A 25,033-nucleotide genomic window follows, 5' to 3' on the forward strand; every position below is an offset into this window, starting at 1 on the left:
TTAGAGACATTCTTAAGTGCAAGTGTATCTGACTCATTTTTTATTGAAAATTGATAAATACCTGAGTAAAAATACAACTGTGTATTTACAGGAAATTAAGTTTAAGGTGTAGTTTTAAATATTTCTTTTCCCATATCTAACTGTACATTGCCACCCACTAGACTCAGAACTCACAACTGAGTTATTGGTCTAGCTGACTGATCCCAGAAGCCAAACTGAGCTTTTAATATTACAGTCACCAGGATTCAGAAATGACATATAGTTTGGACACAAGTTTGTCTGTGCTTAGTTATATGTGCATAAAAGGATAACAAAATTATGTTTTCATGAAAACAGAGTGGCTCTAAATGGTTTTGCTAAATTGCTTAATTTGTACATAGGAGAAATAGTATTCTATTGCAGAATGTGGCTTTACTCAGTTCTGTATTGGTGTTAACCTGTTCAGGATTACGCCAAAACATTATTGTTTGAAAAGTACATGCACAAGTGGAAGCAACTATTTCCTTTCTATACATTTTGTGATAATCTTGTCAGAGTTGGCATCTCCATCCTGGTGCACTCAAATTGCAGCCATTGCATATTATACACCTACCTTGGCAAAACATCCTTCCCTCAATACCACCATAATAGTTCCAGCTAACCAGAAAATTCACTCCACTAATTTTTATTTTTTACTTTTCAAATAAACAATACAAGCATTTAAGATACTATTTATATCTCTTAGCAGGAAGACTACTGGAAGGAACACCCTGCATGACTGACTCCAGTTTCCTGCTAGCACAGCCAGACATGGGTAAGAGATTGTAAAATAAATTGATCAAGCAACATCTCAAAAGCAGATAGGATCTCTATATTGACTCTGTTTGTTAAAAATGCTGGAATTCTGCTCCAGAACACCATGGCCCTAGAAACTTTATGTTTGTTCATACACCCTCATATACCTTCTATGAAGGTGTTCATACACCTTCATTTCTCTTACTGCATTCATATTGGATCATTCCAGTTCTTACACTATGATATTCCACATACCTGCTTCACTTTTATAAACTTCATTCTTAAGCCTCTTCAATATCTTTGTCAAATTATTTCCTTTGGTGATGAAGCAATATATGTAATGACTGGAAATGAAGGGCATGTTTTAATTTCTCCTATTGTAACCTAATACAATCACTGTCAGAATTACCTCTCAAAGACATTAGAATATGTACCTCCTAAAAGTCATTGTTTTCAATTAGGTAATAAAATAATTTATTCCTTTAAATTTTTCTTTTGGAGTTTATGCAAGAGTAATGTGCATGTAAAAGAAAAATAAAAATTCAAGTAATATTCATCACTATTTAAGCAACATTACCAGCTCTTCAATTGCAAATTCTTTTGCGATCACAGGTAGGCTGATGCATCTCTGCTGACTACAACTGAATTGATCTTGCTTAGTCCAGCATTTAATTTGGCTTGCTACTGCAAAGGTATGTTAACAGAGTAGTGTGCTATAATGTCTCCACTAAATCTATTCTTTATCATTCAGTGGGGATGTAGCTGACTATTTTACTGTGGCAAAGACTTACATGTAAATGTTAAAGGGGCAGTGATAGCTTTTAGGCCTAATATTTAGTTGACTTAGTAAAATCCACCTCTTGAAATGTACTCGTTTCACATTTCTTTATATGAATTACAAATAAAGACTTTTAATATACATTGAAAGAGAGAATGGTGATTAATGTAGGCATACATTTTGTTTTTAAGAGAGTCAAATCTGAAAAGCTCTTTATTTTTTTTAGAAGCCTTGTTTTTTGTTTGTTTGTTTTTCAATAAATAAAATCATATTTATTCCTTTTTCTCTTTAAGGTTTTCAGAAAGTTTTAGAGCTGAATTGATGAGTGTTGCCTGTGCCTGACTCTGTCTGCTATTCTCTTTATTATAGCAACACAGAGGGTTTTTTTTTTAGATCTCAGTAAGGCTTTGTGTGCTTATTTTATCTTTATTACTATGTCATGGAATGTGATTTTGGTTCCCGTGTCTAGAATCATGTGAAAACAAAGCTTTTCCAAAATGAGGGAAGAGCAAAAATCTGTAAAGGTAAACATCTGTTCAGGCTACTATTGTGAAGGGCTGCTTGGATTTACAAGCAGATTGAACATCTTTCCAGATGGTCAGTGCTTCCTCAGCTATTTGCATGTCTTACTTTAGTTGTTCTAGCAGTGAAATAGCTGAAATAACAATCCAAGACCGAATATTTATTTCTAATAAGCGACTAGATGCAGTAATACAGTTCACAAAAGTTAAATAAGAGGGATTCACAAAAAGAGTTATGTATGGAAAAAAAAAGTCCAGATCTTTGTTTATAAATGTGATATGTATACCACAGATGATTTCTTTTTTCCTTTGCAATTCTGTCTGCTGGTTTAGGCAGTGTACATAATATATGCTTGTAAATTAAGAGTCTAGTTACTCTCCCAGTCACCACACTTAGAATATTATGGCATATGGTTTATGTTAACTATCTAAGCCATAATTCTGTAATAAAAATCTTCAATTGCTGTAAGAAAATTCTCAAAAGTTAGATTAAACTGACATTATATCTACAAGGTCTTTTATGTGTTAAAACTATACCACTGGGGGTGGAGTTTCAAACTGGAAAGGGAAGCAAATTGTCCCTCCCTCAAGAGTCTTCACAGGTATTGGTGTCAGTCATGTGATAAATGGGATTTTTTTTGTGTTAAACTGTTCATCATTTCATCTGCATGGTCCATATACTTTCTGTGCAAAACTACCAATATACAAAATTCCTATGTGATATCAAATCTCTTTTTTTTGTTTTGTTTTGTTTTGTTTGCGTGTTTGTTTTTTGCTTGATTATGAGGTGGTTGTTTTTTTTCCCCACCAAAATAAAAAAATCCGCTTCCCAAAGTCACACAACCCAGCATGTTCTGTGTCTCAGGCCCAGGCCTATCACCTTTCTTCTTCCCTGTTGCTCATGAGATTCATCCTATTACAGATTGCACAAATACTTTCCTAAATGAAAAAGATTGTCTACAGAGGAAAGCAGATCATGACAATCACTCCTTTAATATTCTGATTTAATAGCCCCACATGAGGCATATTATTTTAGTATTAAAGAACTGAATTATTTAAAATTGTAGAAGATTGCAGTTGTATCATCTGCACTGAAATAATGGGGGGGAGAAGGGGGCTGCTAGAGGAAGGGAGAACACAGTAGCAGTCCTTTTCTAAAATGCTGCTTAGCAAACAATGCAATCCTAGCCAGTAGGAGTAAAACTGATGAGATACACTACTTCCCTCATTTTCTTAGCCCAACAGATTCACCAATATTCCATCTCCTGCTCTCAGTGGAGGAGAAATTGGGGGTGACATTCACGTGTTTCCAAGCTGTCAGGAAGAACAAGAACACTGCCTTTGTCTGCACCTCCAGGCTTGTTTCTGGCCAGGATGTTGCCTCACATCTACCAGTTTGTCATGGTTTCCTTGCTTCTCCGTGCATTTCAGCATTTTGTAGATTTCCTCTCAAAGGTTTTCAGACTCTTGATATATCCTCACATCTACCTCCACTGCTTCAGTACTTTGTATTAGATCAACCTCTCAGCATTAACATGGTTCCTGTGGCATGTGAGGATTTTTAATGACATGTTTTCATGAGCATGGGCTTAAGGTGGTAATTCTGTTCTTTTGGTGGCTTTTGAATGAAGATACATAAATTGACGGTGGCTTTAGCAAGCTTTGACTGGTAATGTTATAAGATGGAAAAATTGGTTCTGAGCTTTGGTAAACAGGTACCTTTTATCTTTTTGGCATATGGTTCTCCAGCTTAATGCCAAAGTGCTGCAAACCCGTCTGTCCAGAAAAACAGAATATGCGATGATATTATGAATGGGTCTGTGATCAATCTAACCATGAGTTTTATGATTTTTATGCACATGAGTACTAAACTGTGTTTCATGAGTCACTGATATCTCAGTTCTGAAGACCTGCTCATGTGAATTAATTATATATATGTCCCCTGCACTTTGTTAAGAACAAAAAGAAAAGCTTCATATGAAGAACAAAATTTGGGGTCATCTGAGGTGACAGATGCTTGCTTGTTCACAGACTCCATTGCTCAGTGCTGGAGCGGAAGGGAGAAAAAATCAGAGGCTACTCCTTCATAAGCATTTCCTTTTGCATTATTTAATAAGCCTTTTTAACTTAGAAGACAAGTTGCAAAGGTTATTGAAAGAAAATGGTGGTCCTTATTTGTGCTTGCTGACTAAGTAGATTTCTGTCTGTGTATTGAGGTTTCCATTAGTGTGAGATTTTTAAATTTAAATTTCATTGCAAGCATATTTCCTCCTGGGAATTGAAGTCAGTTCATTGTAACACATAAAATCACGGTAAAATAACTTTGCTTTTTCACAGATCGCAGATTATTGAATTGATGCTTTAACATGGAAATTTAGCATATAAGAGATATGTTATTACTGTCATTTGCACTCTAAAGAAGCTCTTCTCAAAAAGTACTTTTACTCTAAAACTGCCTAAGTGCTTTACACCACACAGAATAAGGCAAATCTAACTTTGTGCTATTGAACAGTAGGACAAAAGCTGTCTGTTAACAGACCAAGGAAATGACTGGGAGAAAAATGGAGTAGCTGAGTTTCTTTAAACCTATATATTATTTTTTTTTTCTTAATGAGCAGTTTAACTGGCAATTGATCAGTCATTCAGCATTACAGTAAATGGCCAATCAAATATATAATCATTTGAGACTGCACTTTAGACCTAATCTGGCAGCAATCAGGAATGCTTAAGAATAAATACAGAGCAAATTTCTCCCTGTATGTACTTTAAAAGATAAAAACAACAAAATGTATCCAAAACCAAAACAGCAATAACAAACTACGAGGCAGTTAATCAGTTGTATTCTTTATTGTGCATGGCAACATACTTGCTCATGAATTTCCATTTTATATAAATAGACAAAAGCATTTTTTTGCAGGATTTTTTTTTTTTTTTCTGTTAGATTTCAAATATGACTCCTGTGGAATGGTTGCATTAATAAGGTCTTGAGATCACAAATCTTTATAGACTTGTTTAATTTTATGCATGTGAGCTCAAGGCAACTATCCAAACAGATGACATTCAGAATATTGATATGTGTTGCAGTATTAATTCCTACATTAACACTCCAGGTAGGCTCATTACAGTGGAGAATTTCTGTTTTTATCATTTTAAAATTGTAATGCTTTTCGTTTTCAGAAGCAAATCTTTGGTTCTAATCACGTAAAATTCAAGACCTCATCACTGTCTTGCTTCTTGCGAAAAATATAGTATGAAACAGTCCTTTGACCACTGGCATTTGCTAGTGTGAATGAGAAATACCGTCTAAAAATAAAAATCTTCTTTTATTTACTTGAGGTGTGAAATATACCGTTATAGGCAGCTGTCAGTGTGAATGGGTTAACATTTACCTAATTTATAATGTGTGAAAATAGACACCTAGTAGCAGAACTAGAATGGAAAGAGAGCAGTCTCAAAAGAGCACAGTTCACATAACGTTTACCCCTTTTCCCTGACTCAGGTCTTTTGGCACTGAATACATTGTTTGAAAGGTTGTTAAATATTTGACTTTTACTCTGTGACCTCCTCTTTCAAGTGTAGAAGGAAATAGAAAAGCTCAGTTTGACATCTCTCAAGAGATCAGGTGGAGTAATGGGTAGCACTTACCTTTTTTGATCCCCAAGTTAAAGAAGAAACTTTTATTTTCCTAATAACTTGCAGTAAATGAAATTGGTATTCTCTGCAATGTGACCTAATGATCCTGGGAGGCTAAGGGAAAGCCAGCATACATATAAAACTAGCTTTTGACAGGACACAGGTGAGTGACTCTGGTGCATCTTCCATTGACAGTTTTCATCTTCAGAACTGTTCAGATATCTGGGTAATATCTATCTATTTCTGGGCAAAATTTTTCAGTAGGCTTGGAATGATAAGAGTATCCCCACATCTCTACAGTTTCATGTATGTGTACTGTACATGATTAGCCGAACTTTTTCTTGCAGCAGGTGCAAATAATGAATGTAATAATCAATGAATGTGATAATCGGGTAGTCTGCAAAAGGTACAGGGGCATTTGGCAATTGTAGTATTAAAACAAACTAATTATGGTATCATTAACAACTCTTTTCTGCACACACAGCTTTATTTAAATTTGATTTTAACTTAACAGAACTGGGTTTTGAAAAGTTCTGTAGTTCTGTTATTGATTAAGACTGAACATGATTAACATTAATTATTGATCGAGCTTCTCCACATCTTCAGATAGCATCAAAGAGAGATTTATTGATGAAGTCTGAAAGGTCTTAAAACTGTAGTAATTATGCTGTAATTCCTTTTGACTACAGATTAAGTGGACTATTCACAAGATATCTTGATGCATGTGGAAACTAAGTGTAAAGTCCATCTCCTAAACATTACTAGTTCAAGAATATTAAAAGTTCTCAAAATCTTTATTGAAGCATGAGTTTGATTTTGGAGTGTTTTGTTGTGAATTTTTTTAGGGGTGAGTGAGGAAAGAAATGCAGATGCTAGATCAGGAGATACAGATTCTAACATACAGGAGATACAGGAAAGCCAGTTTGCTCCCGATTATATGTCTGGAATAGAAAATTCTGTGGCATGTGAGACAGTTTTGCGGCTCTTTGTTAGTAATTAACCTTAAGATGATTTTATTTTTTTTAATCTGGAAATTATTTGGAAAATATTTTGTCTTTGATGAATCATCATATTTTAGAAAACTAAACTAAAATTACTGTATGAATAAATAATGCTTCAGTGAAGAAAATACTATAGCATTGATCTTTAGGGAATCAGAATGATTGTTACATTGGATTGTTAATTAATGAAGGTATGTTGTAGAATAGTGTCTCAAAATAAATTGTTTTTCCTTGTCATTATTCAGGAGAAGTGAAACAGCAATTCAAGACTTTTTTAGATTAATTGATCTACTTATTTATCTACTATCCCATGTGTTCAGTAAATATTCAAATAATATTGTTCTTTTTTAACTCAGAAGATATTTCTGTTAAACAAAGGATGATACTATAGTGGGATAAAGAGGCAGTTGCATTAGAAGAGTGGTTTTGTATGACTAGTGCAGCTTCAGGCTCCTAGCTCCAGATGAGAACTGCAAATCCAGATGAGAGGGTATGGATAATGTTATGTCAGTAGCTGAGGGAGAATCACTCCTTCCCTTACTGTCTCCTACTATCCTGGTTAAGCAATTTCAGTCTGATATTTATGACTTTTTCTACATTTTGCATAGGGAATTCATTACCTGAATTGCTGAAATTCTTAAAGATGGATAGATATAAAATATAAAATGGGAATAAACCTATACTCGTGGGTTTTGTTTGTTTGCTTGTTTAAATCTATAGAGGTGGAAAAGAAAGCACACTACAGTTGGCTTCATATACAGCTGGATGGTTATCATTTTTCAAAGTATCATGATAATGAAATACTTCCTTGGGAACAACAAGTATCGCACTGGCAAAATAATATTTACTTCTTAACACCATGGAAGATCACCTTACTCTTGTTACTGCTGTATTGTGGTATTATTTTAATTGGACTTTTCTTACTGATTTACACACTCAGTTTGCAAAAGACGCTAGAGAATATGTGGCTTTGGCATGTAAACAAACTCTCTGAACAGGGTAATTAAAGCTGGGGTTAATCCCAGTATAGACAGAATTCTGTAACAGCTAGTGAACAAATGCAGTTGACCACTTGACATTGATTATTTGCAAACAATAGTTCTTACACTTAAAACACATAGAGAAAATTAATTTTTCAGGTACGTGTTATTTGGACCAACCAGGTCACTGAGCAAAATTACATCAAAGTACAAAAATGAATCAGGAAGAAGGGAAATGATTTACCAATTGGAGCTATCTTTTAGAAAGTGAATAGCATCCCCAGCTGCACTTCTGCGTGTCCAGGTCAACCCAGGCTGTAGAGAATTCTTTCTCTTCTTTCCTGGATGTATTTTTCCTTTCTCTGTTGCAAAATGAAACTTCTGTCATTGCTGTTTTTTAGCTAATGTTTTTTTCCAGAAGCCAGGTGTGCTGTGGAACTAGTAGGAATATTTCAGGTTAAAAGCTGAATTATGAAGCTGATGGTTGTAACAAGGGCAAGATTCTTTGCTTGACATCTTCAGGCAATTATTATGTCTCTGTAATTTGTTTTAGTAGTTCTTTAACCAGAATGGTAATAAATAAATAAATATTTACTGAATCATTTTGTCTTTTTCAATCTTTTTCACCTTTTGAGATGGCAATAATCATGTTTTTCTTTCCAGTCTTCATGACTATCTTCCATGTCTGCATTACAGCCTTAGATACATTACTACAGTACTCTAAATAATTTTGAGCATTCTCTAGGATGCAAAAAATAGTCTTTTACATATAGATACATGGATGCTATTACTATTAGAAGATCTAAGATGAAATTCTTTTTGCTACAGTGCATTTTCAGATACATTGAAACTAAACTTTATAGTTCAAATTGAAGAAAAAAAAAAGAAAAGAAAAAAGAACATTTTTCAATTCTGGATTTGTTTTCTTTCTTTCCCATAGTTTTCCTTGTTTGTGTGGGAGGTAGCTTTTGGTTATATGGTAGTTTCTGATTATATATAGAATTAGTGAATGCATGTTGTCAGTTCATTTCTTGATTTGAGGCACTAAAAGGGATACAAATGGAAGATTTCTTATAATAAGGAATAATAGGAAATAAGGAAAAAAAATGTAATGGCCTTTGTCATAGAAGTACAAAAGCATAAGATGATAAATACAGAAGATGACTGTCTGACTTGTCTTAAAGGATTACTATATTAATCTAGGTCCCTCTGATGTGTAAGTTTCAAGTCTCTGAAATTACTTTAAGGTAAGTAGTTTTTGATCTGATATTGACACTTTAAAAGAATACAGTTGGTTTTCATAAAACAAACAAAATCCCCTACATTCAGGAAATAGCTTATTCTCTGTTACAGTGTGCAAACATGAAGAATAAATGCTATGGATATTCTGAGTGGTTGGAAAAAGCACACAAGGGAAGGCAATACATTGGTTCATTCTTCAAGGGCTTCTGTCAGGCTAGTGAGAAGTGCTATGTGCCTGCAGATATTCTGGCAGGGAGTACTGTCAGTTTGTAAATGCACAGTCAGAGTGTGACTGTGTTAAAAAGAAATGTAGAATATTCTCTTTAAAAACAAAACAAACCAACAAAAAAGAAACACAACCACTTGTGTTAGGTGGAAAGTAGCATATATTTTATGTGTTAAAACCTATAGGGAGTTAATATTCATAGCCAGGCTTCTCCATGTGTATCAATGACTGATTCAGATAGAGAAAAAAAAGAATGGGGAGGTTTAGCTTGGTCACTTGAAAATAAATGTATTCCAACCAATCTTAAGAAGGAACATAGAGAGTATATTAACAATGGATCATGACATAGACCTTGGCACTTAAATGTAACTGTTCATGTAAATTACCAGAAGCAGGTTTTGTGGCCCCATACATTTTGTATAGTCATTCACAGCTCATTAAACCTTCACCAGTGTTGTCATTCACAAAATACAAAGGTAGCATAAGAACAATATAATTAGTGTTTAAGTCAGACTGTCCTAGCTGAATTTCTAAACAGTAACTGCTCTACCTGCAACTCATTGTGGATTTGAGGAATAAAGGTTAGAGCAGGCAATGAGCAAGATGTATGCTAGTGGGTCTCAGAAGCTTTGGCATTTTACTGAACTAACAGACCTTCACTGTGTTTCAAATCATTGTTACCAAGACATTCTATTAGCTGAAACAAACTGTGGTTCTGCTGTTTTGCTAATTTATTATTATTTCTTAATTATAACATAGGACCATTATATATGTATTTATTTATTTATTCCCAGGGTTTTGTCATATGGCAGTAAACTTAAAAGCATGTGACTATCGGTGGACATTTAGAATCACTTGGTGACATACTGATAATGTTTCCTTGGGCTGATATTCAAGAACAGGGCTGAATGTATATTAAGCAACAATTTCTCTTAGGTATCAGATGCTTTCAAGTATAAGCAAATAATACTTAGGGAGCTTACTTTGTATCAAAATTTAAATTAAGTGAGGAAGGGCTGTTATGTATGTGACTGTCTCCTGTCTATGTTGCTTTTCAACTTTTTAGTGGACTGCTAACCAGTTTGCTCTGGAGAGCCCACCACACATAATGCATGTACTTTTCTGCTTCTTTGACCTATTTGAGCTTCAGAATTTGTGATTTCTTCATTGGTACCCCTGGCATGCCTCTTTGGAAAAGAAGAACGTCAGAACATTGGTCCTTAGACTAGCTGAGAACTGAACATAGCTACACATCCTGCAACTCAGAAGCTTTAGAACAGTCTTAGCTTCCCAAAGTAAGAGCTTGAGCTTAGCATCATACTGACAAAACTGCTTCTGCTCTTGACGCGAGAGGAGTCTAATGACGTGAGAGGACTCTAGCCCATTTAATATGGGAATTCGTGGCCTGAATTCTTTTCCATCTCACTGACATACACTATAAATGTCACAGATTTAGTGAAACTCACAAAACAGCTGCCTCTATTGTCTTACCCAAGGTTGCCTCACCCTCAGCACTTTAGAGCACACCATTTCCTGTAGTCCTTCACCTAACAAACAGTCTTGGTAATTCATTTTTCAACTAAAAGCAGATATGCAGTTTAACTTAGCCAAAGTTTCTGTACATCAAAAATGTAAGGAAGAGAGAAATAGTCACTACAACTCTGATAAATATAATAGGAACAACTAGGCTCTCAGTTAATTTGTCTCCCTGCTTAGTCCCATTTCCTGGTCCCCTGATCAGTGTTGCATACATAATTAATTTACTGATGATGTCTCTTTTGGTTTGAACTAAACAGTTCTCTCTGAGCAAAAACACAGGTGTGATTCTGGGAATCACTTGCTTCAGGGACTTCTCCCAGTGACCAATGTGGAGGATACTGATGCAGGTTTTACTCTGCCTGTCCTGGGACACAATGATCTGAATCCGTTTGACAGAAAACTAACAAACAATGACAAATAAAAATAGTTGGCACCCTGTATATGTGAGCTCCATGGGCACCCCAGCACAAAAGCAAGTGTGGGAGCATTCAGACAGGGAAGCACTACCACATGCTAGATCACACCTTACATTGGTTGCCCATGGCATGATGAGCTTCAGCTGCTTGTGCAGCCACAATATTGGGCTCTTGAAAATGGGAGTGAGATGCTTGTGAAAAGATGCATTCCACCTCTATTTTGTATTCCTTAGTTCTGCATATGTTATTTGGGATATGTGTATCCCAAAATACTGCATCATGTTTGCAAGCAGCTACTTAAAGAGTTTTTAGTTCTTGAATGAACAGGGTATTGCTCTGTGTTGCAGAATACAGTGGTGTTGCTCTGTGCTTTAGTTTTGCATTTCAATGCTAATGATAAATCCTTTTTTTCTAGCTCAAAGCATGTTTTTATACATGAGAATGTTCTTGTTTTTCATTGCTACTCAATACAGTTTATTGTTTGTATAATTAATGTAATTGTCTCTAATTATGTAATTACTGCAAATACATGTAATCAGTGATTCTAATTTGTAATTATAGAATTTTGATGTTTATTTGTGTAAAAGTCCTTGCAAAACTTGGTGAAGGGGAAAAATGCTCATGTAGAGCAGGTAATTTAGAAAAAATGTAAGACAGAAATTGCACAATTTTTTGTTGTAGTTCTTGCCAGCTACCGAAAGGAAATTAGTTTTCATTATTTACTAATTGGGTAAACATTTTTTTTTTTTTTTTATAAAAGGTAATAATTACATGACAGAAGCCTAAAACACAATTTTTTATCCTCTTACGTTATAGCTTAAATGAATTTGCAAAATATTAGATAAGTAGAATGTAGGTGCCAAATTTAACCTGTAATTATAGCAGCCACTTGCAATGAAATTACAGCACAAAACTTCTAATCAAAAAAGGTAGAAAAACATTTTTGCAAAACCCTTTCCACCATTCTAATATACAAAGCAGGCTACTTACAGAGCTGTTGTCCAGACATGAAGTAAAAGCTTTTGCTTGGGAGAGTAGAATAACCCAGTGCAGTTAAAAAAGTCATATGGAAATTAGATTCTTACCACATGCAAAATCCTTTGCTTTTTACCATCTTCTTAGCTCTCTACTCTCTCTGTTCATGAAAACCAAATAAATTCCTATAGTCCTAAAGCTCTGTCTGGGTTTCTTTAAGGGAAGATCAATAGCTATGAGTTTCAGTCCAATTTGTGTTTCTTTTTATTATAGCTGTTGGTTGGTGCTATATATATATATATATAAGTGAATATATACATATTTACAGCCTTTTATTTTGTAAGACAGACTCTATCCTGGTGCTATGCAAATTATGTTTTTGATTTGGGAATCAAAACTGGAAGTAAAATAAACCAAATCAAATCTCTTTAAACTGTATTTTTTGTTTCCATGTAAAATGGACTTTTGCTTCTGGTATCATTTTCTATCATGAATATCTTTACCCAAGATGAACTTGGATATTTTACATCTTTTATTTTTAATTATTTACAATAAAAGAGAAGGAAAAAATGAGCTAGATGTGCAACCAAATCCATGCTGCTTCCTCCTGATATCCAGATGGTAAGAACATCAAATTAGGATGGGAGAAAACGAAGTTCAAATTTCAAATATTAATCTAACTGGTTAAGCTTTGAAAAGGGATAATCTTTTCATGTTGAAGGTGTTTCATTTTGCAAATTTCGGCCTTCAAAGAGAGGAAAAAAGCTCTGTTGCTGATGATTAGGGTACTCTCCAAAGAAATGGGATATCTCACTTCAGAGCATTTCTGTGTTTGTAATTGCATGTGGATTTGTGTTGTTTGTTACAGTGTCTTGAAATTTTTCTCTTTTCTGTCCTGCTTAATTCTATGAAATGTGTAATTGCTTCAGGAAAATTAGCAGTGAAAAGTATTTCTTTTTCGTTGAGAATCAAACTTTTTTTTTTTTTTTCCTGAAAACAATTCATTTTCACATAGAGTTTACATTTTCTGTGATTAAATTGTTCAAGGGTCAATTTTGCCAATGTCTGATTCACGTGCAATTAGAGAAATATCTAGGTTTACCCTAAATTCTTCTAATCTCAGAACTGAATTTTTTTTCTAGTTGTTCCCAGTGTTAATGAAATAGGACAGATATTTATACAAATGTTTAATTGTTTAATATACAAAATTTTAAATATATAAACATAATATAATTGATTATTGGAATATTCCTTATAGTATATACATCTAACACATGTTACACTATTATGTTTTATATTAATAATATATAGTATTAATTTTAATAGCCAATTGTTGAAATGGTAGTTTTAAGAACCTGAAATAAATACTTTTTATCTTGAGTCCAGTTCACAATCATGAAGTATCTAAGACACCACTATATATCTGAATATTAGTGTTATCATTTCTAGATAGATAATTAGGTAAAAATTATGTAATTACTTGATCACTGAGTCTCACTGTAGGTTCCCATCCAGTAATTTACACATTTTTATTGTCCATAAAAAAAAAAAAAAAAAAAAAAAAAAAAAAAAACCTACTAATTTCAGAGAAAAAGTGTTCTTTAGGTATTTCTAATTCAGGTTGGAATTTAAAAGACTGAAAGCGTATGTTGAATGCACTTAAGTTTGGGTTTTAGGAATGACGAGAGCATTTCCATGGAAGTATCACTCTAAACTTGCCCTGTTCCTAAATTTTTCCTTAAAGTCCAAATAGAGGCAGACAAATCATTGTCATAGAGGGATGTCGTCCACGTAAGCTCCTGTTAATGCTTTCAAAGGTGCCATATTTCAGCCATATCAGTCTGAAAAGTCAAGTTTTCTCAATGGTGTTTCTAGGTCTTGACACATAAAATAATAATTTGCTTTCTGAAGTGAGTCATAGTTTGTCATTTGTTCTGTACCTAATGTTTAAGTGTTTTTAATACAGTGATAAATTCCATAAGTGAATCTGTTTGTGACTTCTAATGATAGAGTGCATAGTATCATATTAATGATATAGTGGATTATAAACCTGAAGTGTATGTTTTTTGAGTCTTGGCTTTTAAATGATATCTCTGCTCTTTAGCTTGGAGCAGGAAATGCTTTCTGGAATATATGTCAGATTTCTTATTACCCTCACAAAGCTTAAAAACCCCCAACCTCATAAACTTCTTCATTAAATGATGCCTGGAAGCAATGAGTTCCATGTGTTAATTATTTATTATATTAAAAAAGAAAGGGGGGGGGGGAGTTAAATAGAAAAAAAAAAGGAAAGTCTATTTTAACAATTAGTTCCCAGTTTTCATTAACCCTCTCTTAGTTTGCTTACAATGATGTGGTGCATTTTAATTCATGTCATTTGTTATTTTATATACCTCTGTCATGCCTTTTCTTAAATCAATATATGTAACATGAAATTTTATAGTTATTTTTAGTTTTATTGATTAACGTAAAGGTTTACATTATAATCTAGAAATTACAACAAAACAAATGGTCTGAACAAGAGTAGCATTGGAGAATGAATCATAGATGTCATTTCTAAATTATTAGCATCTCTGTTTTGTGATTTGACCAATATGGTGGAAAATTTAATATCTCTAAATCCCATAGATCAATCAAATGACCTTATGAAGTACACTCAGTAGATTTTTATAAGAAAAAAAGTGGAGTGAAAAGTGCCATTAAAATATTTTCCGTCAATGTTTTCAGGCAGATGGATAACACTAGTACTCTTGCTGAGGATCATACCATAATCTAAATCTTTATCAGCCGTTGGTTTTCACTGATGAAGTGGGAACCTGCTTGCACTCAGTTCCATGGAAATGCCAGTTTGGAACACATCAAATGCCGACGTTTATAATGCCATGTGTAAATATAATCAATATGAAATCTTACTTAATAAGTAAATAAGTAAAACTTAATAAGTACTAAAAGACTTATTACATAAGTCTTTTACATAACATAACAGTTTACATTTACATAACAGTTTGCAAAGACTTATTAGTCTTTTAGTATTGTCATGCTTCTAAATTTTTTGCAAATTTTTCTGACCAAATCTTAAAGTAACCCCCCCACAAAAAAAAAAATCACAAAAAAATTAGAAATCTATGCATAAACACACTGTCCATTCTAAAATTTAAGTCTTAATAGAACAGAATAGAGCATTATCTGTCATTGATCAATGTTTTACAAGGCCTTCACTAAGATGCTCTAGAGCAGCAGCAGGATACCATGATAGAACAGAGAACCTTTTGCATATTTTTCTGCCCATGCTATGGTTGTGCTCCTTCTGAGACCTGAATGAGTACAGCATTACAGGCATAGGGCTTGTATAAAAATCTTTTTCTGAGTAGCACAATAAAGACTAATTGCTTCTAACACTTCACTGGAGCCAGTGAATCATTTTCTGCTACCCAGATTATCTCTGATTCAGTTGCTGCTATGCAGTAAGTTCTCTTTATCTTAAAAAAAAAATAAAAAATAAGATACTCAGTATTTCCTTATACATTCAAATGTGACAAGGAAAGAAATGTTCTCATGTTCTCAGGGGATGGCAATTTGTTTCATCTCCAAAATATGAAGGACATTATTTGACATGGCAGAATAGGTCCTCTGCTGACAGACTGAGCCAGTCATCACAAATCAGCTGCAGTGACCAAGTGTGTCTCACTGGCGACTGATGCATTTAAGGCCAGTTTTGAAAACATCCTCAATATGCTCATGAAACTGCAAGATTGTGTGACATACAATGGCTGTTGTGGGGCTTGCTTTATTATGCCATACTGGGATATATGCTTGTACATAGTCTTTGGATAGAAAAGTGTTATTCTTAATATTGGGATTTTGTGCACAGAAATGGAATTATTTCATTGTTTAAAAAAAATGTTTATAGTGCTATGCATTTACATAACAGTTTGCAAACATTGACAACTTGCTGCCCTGAAGAAATGAGGGGAGGAAAATAACTTTTCTTTTTTTTTTTTTTTTTTTTTTTTAAGTGGATCGGTGCCTAAGGTTCACTAATTATGGAACAGACATTGGGTAGAGTTGATGTATTATTTTGCAGAAATCTTTGTATCTCATGTTTCTCATCTACCATAAATATATAGCGGTTGTTTCAGGGTGAATGTTAAGTCAGAAATATTTTTCCTGAATATTTTGCCTTCATCCAGTTTGCCCTATCATAATCTACTGTCACATGCAGTTTTCTTGACTGTTGTGTTCCTCTCTCTGTTACAATACTTCTGAAAACATATCTCCAGAAATACTATGTATTGTTGAAAAACATCAAAACATACTTTTTCTTACCATACTTTAGGAGTAGAGTGTGATTGATATGATATCTGAATATGGAGCATAATGTTTCAGATTCATAAAGGATCTGAAATTAACAAATACAGCAGATGCTTACATGGGATTAAGCCCAAAAGGACATTTGCTATGAGTTACATTTTTACAAATGTAAGGTATTCCTCTAAAATAAGCAGCACTGCATTGTTGGAAATTCACAGTAAATGAGAGAAGGTTTTGTGAGGAAATCTCTTCTGAATTGGCAGATGAAACACACAGAGCTTAGTTTTGCCAGCTGCTTCAGCCAGGTTTTGTGGACTGTATATTTGACATCCAAGACATCAAAAAATATGTAATTGCAATTATGCATGAAGTATCTGCTATTTCAGTATGTTTGTTAAGCTGTGGCAATATCATGTGAATGGATTGAAATCAAGTAAGGTAACTGAGGTAGCTCCTGGGTATCCCTCAACCCTGGGGAATTATTTATCCATGGAGAGCTAAATCTTGAACTGTAGGGACTAATACATATATACAGAGACTATTAATAAAGTATGCATGAAAATGCAACCAAAGAAAAATTGAAGTGAAAAATGGGATCTATTGAAGCATTTGTTAATTTGCTGGGGACTTTGCCTTCAGCAATAGCATATTACATGTTTTTCCTAAGGAGTAAGAACTATATCACTCTCAAACTACATGTAAATGTGTTTGGATAGAAATAGTTATTTCTGTACAAAAAGAAAAAAAATGATGTTAACTTGAAAAGCTTACAAACTGAGACCTATGATTGTTCTCAAATAGTCTGAAAGACTTTGTTAAATGGTGTATTAGTAATTTATCAGACAATATTTAATCTCAGCTTTCAGACCTAAAACCAGTCTGATGAACTAAAGAGGAAGGTCAGTCTAGTCTCTGAGGAAGGCAAGACTTTTTTTTTCCCCTGTTGTTCTTTGTGGTGGCTGATGAGGAAAGTTCATTCTTATAAGCTACACAGGCAATGTCATTTGTATTGTCAGTAGGGAAAATGGGAAGGATGAATTTAGTTTCCAGGAAAACATTCTCTCCTTTGACGGGTAAAATTGCAAGAGGCTGGAAACAATAAAGAGTGAACGTGATACACCATTATATTTATGTAGTAGGAATAATAAATGCTGGAGTTTGAAATGCTTAGTTGTTAGTGTGAAATTATGCAACTATTAAATGTGGTAATTTGCATAATTTTTCACTCATATAAGCCCAGTTTTGAGCACTTCCTCATCTGTCCATTTACAGATAATGTGGGTTTTGATTACCCTTGAGTCTGGAGGGAGGGATAGTCCTCATAACATGTAAACTGCCTTATAAAGTCTCCTCTTCCTACATAAATATGTGAACAAAAATCCAAATGCATTTATAGTTACAGCCATTGCTACCCAGCTGCCTGTGAAAGGCCAAACACAAATCACGTTGCACATAGCATGTAAGACTGCAGGTTAGGGTGGTGGTATTTGGCAAGATGGAAGGCACTGGTCAGGGAGCTCTGGAAAACACTTGCACTGTACAGCTATGTCCAACAGCGCTCATAGGAAAAGTTGTACTGATACTTTATAATGCAAATAAACTTTCAACTCTGGATAGTAGAGAGTTGGATTATAGATAAAACATATTAAATGAGAGCAACCAGGGATGTGAAAACAGAGGGAAGGGATGAAAGCATTAGGCCATCTGATATTTTTATATTATCTCCATGGCCTGAAAGTTTTTGACACAGATGGGAATTTGCACACTCATTTCTGTGAAATAATCCAAATGCATGTATGTAAACACATCACTTGTTCATTGCTCTTCATTGTAGCTAATTTAATCTGGAGGGGTGATGTAGCTAGAATCACACTTTAAAATAGGCCTACAGTCAGTTTCTGCATGGACATCATTAATAATATCACTCAGTAGTTTCAGGAAATACCATAATACCTCAAAGTTTAATAGATAAAAGATATATATTCATTATAGCTGAATTGGAGCAAGGAATCTATTATGTCTGTCTGTAAACTACAAAAGCAGATATAACTGTACACAGAATCCTTGAAGATAGCCTTTGTCTGGTATTTAAGAGTGTTTAAGCATCTCATACTGAGATAGCAACTTAAGAACTTGTACAAGTCAACAGCTGTGACCTCAGTCAAGCAGGCAACTGAGTTTTCAGATAGCAAGCTGTGCCTCATTCTTCTTTGGCCAGAGCTATGTATATTTAATTAGTGTCCTCTCACCTTCACACTACGTATTTTCCCACTTGACAGTTCCTGGCATCAAAAGAATGTCCTTGAGAAAAAGTCAGGCCTATTGACTCCTAAGCATATTATTTGACTTGCTGTTCAAGTAGTCTGAAGAAAGAGCTGGAAATAATGAAAGACGCTGCAATGTGGAGCTGCCTTAACTGACAGTGTCAGGTGGGTCGAAGCTATTGAACAGTTCCTATTAAATTAGCTTACCTTCATCTCAGCTAGTTAAAGCTGGCATGCTGACAAATTAGTTGCTTTCTGTATATAAAAGAGGAGAAGCAGGATGAGATTCCCATTTTGTAGCTTAGTGACAGTAGATATGTCACATCACAAGGTCAATAACAATCTGTCCATGGAAGAAATGTAAATGTTTGGCTGATGTCAATACATTCTGCATTAGATTGTGAAATATTCATTCCTATAGCAGATGAGCTCATTTGCTCTAATAAAGACCACTTTATTCCAACCCAGTTAATTACAATGCTTTATATTGTCTGCTTTAAAATCTGATTACAGCTTTTGTTTAGCTTTTCCAATATTAGCTCTTGCACACTCTATATGCTATTTCTATCCAAGGAGTGTTAATAGAGAAAGTTAACAGACATGCTTGGAATGTGAAAAAGGCTAGTTTTTTATTTATTTCTGCTCATCAGAACATATGGATTTTACAATTTTCTGTAGAGGAAGACTCTGAAACTGTCACAGGCTCTTTTTGAAATTCAAACAGAGAAAATGTTATTCAGGTTAGTTGGTTGCAGTAAATGTGGATTATCTCATATAGCTAAACTCAGATTTTAGGAATAAATAATCTTTAAGAAGGTTAAAATGTTATTCTTCATTTTATCACATGTTCTGCAAGTAGCTGTTCTCCATAACTTTCCTACATTCTCAACAGTGTGGTAAGTCTTGGGGATACTTTTTTGCCCCTCCTGGCATATTCATTTCAAACTTCTTTATTGCTATGTTTCAATGTTGAATTCCTCACTGCCTAAAAGACTGCACTCTTCATCTTTTGGGAATAATCTCCGGTAAGGACATCATGACCTGTGTTTAAGCACTTCTAAATTATACTGGTAATTACCATAGAGCTAACTAGTACTGTTCTCAGTTAAGTTACTGTTTCTAACATACTAGGGTAAATATTTTAAATGTCTTTTGAAAATTAAGTATTTCAAAATTTAATTACTGAAAAAAAAAATAATTACTGAAATCACCAGTACAAATAAGTATATCAAATAAGTATATTATTTTAGGAGAGTTGGCAAAGTTTCTTTATAGTTGTCGTTTGCTATGACTATTCAGTTCTGTGAGCAGTTTGTCTTCTTCATATTTTTTATCTTTTTATGAAAGTATTTCAGTGCTGTAATGATCTCCAGGAGTACAATATTGAATTTGCTTTCACAGTTTTCAGGACATGTAAATCTGTGAAGCTTCATTATCACTGAATTTAGTTTTGCCAAGTTATTTGGTCACAAACCAAAGCTCCAAGTGTTTCACTCAACTTCTGGTCTGTGCTGTAACGCATAGGACTTAGCCTAAGTAGAGGTGAGGACATTTTCTACCTCAGTGGCTACCAATCATAAAGGCTTAGATAAGTCTCTTTTAAAGATATATGTATATATATATATTCACACATTTTGAGAATTTCATAGAATCAGAGAATTCAAAGCTCATTTCCAATAAGAAAGGTTATGCTAACTGTAAGTATACACTCAAATGTGTACAACCCTTTTTTGCTTGTTTTCCTTTACTTTCAGGTCACTTTCATTAACCTGATTTGTATAAACTGACTTTTATCAATGAATGCTTCTCAGAAGAAATATTAGTGTCTTTCACGTCTAGCAACCTGTAAGTGAATGATCTCTGTTCAAGTCTCTAAGTGACTTAAAAAGTCAAGTAAGAGTCTCAATACCTTTTTTGGATGACGTTAATGTGTCTTTAGTGCTTTTTACTTGTTTTGCAGGGCCCTAATTCTGTCAGCAATCGCACAAGGAGTTAACCTAAACCTGATAATGATCTTGGACATGCAAACAAACTATCCTGTGCAAAAGTGGCGTGCAGCAGGACATGTCTGTAGATTGTGCCTCATTTCTGCTATCACATGGCTTAGCGTACTGGTGTAATAGTAGACATGAACTCAAACATATATCATGCAACTTATTATGCCAGAAGCCCATTTTATCTGTTATGCATTATGCTTATGCATTAAGATTAATGCATGCAATTGACATGTCTATGCATTTCTGTTAACTCAAATTCCAAATACAGTTTTGGTTTCAATTCTCCAGGAACAAAACCAAATAAACAGCATTCATACATCATGAAGGACTTGCAGGTATTTGTGTATAGGTTTGTTAATGTGGAAGTGAAAAGACTAAATATGCACAGCCATTCAGACATTAAAAATTGGGAAAATATTGTACTGGGTTGAAAATGAAATGGTGTACAATTGGTTTCCTAAGCTTTATAACTGAAAAACCTTATTGTATACCATGTTTGATCGCATATAGGGAATGAAATTTTATCAATATATGTATCCATATTACTATTATATATCTTTAGAAACTGAAAAGGCAGTCATACTGCATCAACATTGTCCTGGGAAAACATAATTTTCAGTATAAATAAATTATCTGGGTGATAAGAGTAGCTGGTGTTATATGAACCAACCCATCAGCTTGACGCTTTGGTGTATACCTGCAGGCAGAAAAGAAATAAAGTAACTTCTATTCCATGCTTCAGCTTCTGATGAGCATATAATAGAATATGGAAATACAAAGATATTAAAATTATAAATTTTTCATCTGGTGTGCTCAGCAAGCTTGTTCTTTTTCCCTTATCCTGTCTTTCAAACCTATGGGTCTCTTTACTGAGGTTAGTGAGCTGTCTTAATATTTTAAATCAGCAATAGCTGGAATGAGCACACATGAATTATCCACAGGTAGTGAGGTCTCTAAATGAACCAGCTCTCAGAAGATATTCAGAATTAGTGTCTTCTAACTTTCAGTTCTTGATGTTCTATTTGTTTCTATCTGTCTATTTGAATCTGAAACCACAGAGGACATTTTGGTAAATGCAGAGGAAATTTTTATTTTGTGGAATTAGCTGTAGAAGCTGATTTTAATCTGTGCCTGAGAGAAATCCATTATTGGCAAAAAATAAAAATAAAAAAAAAAATCAATCAGATAGACACTTGCAGAAATGAAATGACATCTGTTACAGAGGTGTAAACGAACACAAATACTTTTGTATTCTCAATAGAAAAATTAATGTTCCTGGAATACCTACCCTGTATTTTTACTTCTAAAATATCTCTCTACTTTTAGAAAAAGTTATTACTGACAGATACTGTCTATACATTGTAGCACTCCTTTGAATCCAATTAACTGAATAATTAGGTAATAAGCATCCTGCACAAATATCACTTTTATTTGTCTGCAAAAGTGTTCATTTTATTGATGTTAGTGAGGAGTTGATTCAGTGTCATGATGTTTCATGCGTTGTTTTTTACTGATTCTCAGCTTTAGACTTATCTCTAGAGAAGAAGCACAGAAGTGTATGGAAAGAAGCGTAGATCAAATTACAAATGCATACTTCCCAGTTGTGAAAATATTGCTTTCATTTGTGTGTGTGTTGAAAAGAAGGCAGTTTCTTGATCTCTGGCTGCTTCTCAAAAACTATTTAGTGGATTGGGTCCATTATTCCCAGCAAAATCGTATAGATTTTTGTCTGTGATGTGGATTTTCTCATCTCTTTCTTTCACGCATTATGTTTGAGAATATCTTTCTCCTCCTGTGAAAAAGTAGGCAGAAACAATTTAAAATGAGGAGACATTTTGTATGTCATCAGGAACATGACTACAGTGTTCTTTTTTTAGAAGATTTTTTAACATTTTTTGATTTTTTAAGACCTTCATGTAGAAATAGATGTATTAAAGTGACTTCAAAGCCATTTACAGACGACTTACTTGTGCTTCTGTTTTCAGACTAAATAGGTGAACTGAGAGTATAATTCTATAATGTATTAATTCAAAAGAATCCAAATTTGGGGGTTATGGAAAGAAATTTCTAACTTAGGTCAGTCTGATGTTCCCTGTGGTGAAGAAAATAAACCTCAAAGTATATTAACTACTCAACAGAACATTTGATCACTATATATTGTTTTGGTTTTGGCACAGCTATTTCAATACTGTTTGAAAAATTTTAAGAGTTATTAGTATTTTATCATTTTAAAAAATAATATTTACCTAGAACTTGGCCGAGTGCCAAGATGCATGAAGTTTTACTGAAAACAAATTAAGCTGCTTACTCAGTGACTAAGTTAAGCAGCTAATGTACTGACTACTGGCTTCAGCTCAAAATAAGATGTCACGTAGTTCAAAGAAGAGAATAAGGACTCTGCTTACTCTACAGGCTATAATGAAGTTTGCTTAAAATCATACAATAACTCTTGAGGGACTTGGTTGGTAAAGGTAAGGCAGCAGTGATAGCGGATTGTCATATGAGTGACAGTTATGATATGACCAGCAGTGGCTGGTAAAATAGATTTTAGCATCCTATGACATCCTATTTCTGTTGACAGAAGGCATATTGCAGTCATGTTCTGTAACAGAGGATATGTTTTTCAGAAAGCATTGGTTATCCCCATCTGTTTTCAAAATGTTTTGTGAAAACTGTAGCAATGAACCTGAAGCTATAGCACCTTGTCCAAGGACCAGCATATAATAGATTGCAGTGTTACTTTGCAGTGCCAAGGTCCCAAAAGCCTGGTGGAGGACAGAAACACCAAAAGCCCAGTACAGGACAGAATAACTACATTCTGGCCCAGGAACAAGGGATGAGAAAAGTTGTCTTTGTTGCCTCCCACTGTAAAGTCACAGTTAACAGTAGACCTGACATTGAACTATAGATATGAAATGAGAAACCACAGCTTGAAAGTGTGGCTTGTTTATTGCCAGACTGAATGAGTACCTGGAGGGTCATATCTGTTAGCAGGACTTGTACACCTAGTCTGCTTCTAAACTGTCTTTGACTATATTAATGCACTAACAGTAACAGCTCTTAAATCTAAGTTCTACTGCATTAGTGTGGATTACTGAGATTGTAAAAGTTAGCAGTTGTTGGTAAGACATTTAGTAACAATACTGGAGTATAGACGGGCAGTATCAAAAAGTTAAGGGAGCTTAATTTTTAGATTATTACCTTGCATTGTGCAAACTGAAAGAATACTCATTTTTCAATGATCAAATCGTAAGTGTTTAAAACCTCTCTTGCACTTTTCTTCTGCTCTCAATTTCATGCAGATTTTCTGGTTACAAATTTCACTAGAATGTTTTTTATGTATTCAGATAGAGCAACTGAAGTGCTGCTGCTGAGCTTATAAGTTTTCTCAGAAAAGCCATGAAGCTGGGGAGAAATACTAATGGAATGCTTTTACATCACTCCATCAAATATTTAACCCCTTTCGTTTCTTCTTCACACACTAGTTATTCCAGCAGCTATACTTTAATTGTTTAGGGCTCTATTCTCATGAAGTCAAGTGGTATACTTCTGACCTACTTTTACTGCCATCTTATCCTTAACAGGTGACATGGGAACTGGAACAACTGTAAACCACTTCCAGGCACTTCTTACTGCACAGAGAAACTGCTGCTATAATATTCTTCTGATCCATCTGAAGGACTTCTCCATTCATGTGATTGAATTTTTACACAGCTGTTTCTAATTTTGCTATCAAATATGTAAACGGTAGAAGGCTGAGAAATGGAATAGGTCTTCATTTAGTACAAAAGATATATATTTTATACTTTAAATTGGCCCCAAATTTACAATGAATGAGATTAGTTTTGCATATTGACATTTTTAACTGTCCTTGGGTTCAGACAGAAGAGCCTTGTAACTCAAGCTAGTTTCGTCCATGATGTCTGCTGTTCTGGTTGTTTATTATAATCCTACTGATTGTATTAACTTATCCTAAGGCCTACCAATATTAATGTTAGTTTAACATTGCTAACAAGTAGCAGTTCCTGCAGAGATATGTTACTGGAAACTGCTGTACACAGTACCTTATAAAATTGAATTATTTTTCTTTGAGAACTAATTTGGAGCATAGGAGCAGGAAAGTGTCTTAACTGTAGTTGTGGTACTTGAGTTAAGATTGCTAGATAATGTAGGAAATTTTAAGTGCATTGCTAAAGTTAGCGGCAAGATACATCTCTCCTAATCCCAATTTTGTGTCCAACCTATGAGACCATGTGATTATTGACAGTGGGAGATTGCCACCACTTCATTTTAATTCTGGTTGGAAATTACTGGCAACATCTCTGCTATGTGAAATACAGATGGTAATAAACTGCCAGCTTGCTCACATTTCCAAA

At 34.3% G+C, this 25,033-nt stretch overlaps 1 long non-coding RNA gene across 1 annotated transcript; it reads left to right on the top strand.

Annotated features, from left to right (window-relative positions):
- Window positions 1-719: 719 nt before the first annotated feature.
- Window positions 720-25,033, top strand: LOC137863819 (uncharacterized). The gene is made up of 3 exons (XR_011101168.1): window positions 720-793; window positions 1,387-1,466; window positions 24,242-25,033. It is a non-coding gene; the product is annotated as an uncharacterized lncRNA (long non-coding RNA).

The sequence above is a fragment of the Anas acuta genome, chromosome 13 (assembly GCF_963932015.1).
Source record: "Anas acuta chromosome 13, bAnaAcu1.1, whole genome shotgun sequence".
NCBI classification, from domain to species: Eukaryota; Metazoa; Chordata; class Aves; order Anseriformes; family Anatidae; genus Anas; species Anas acuta.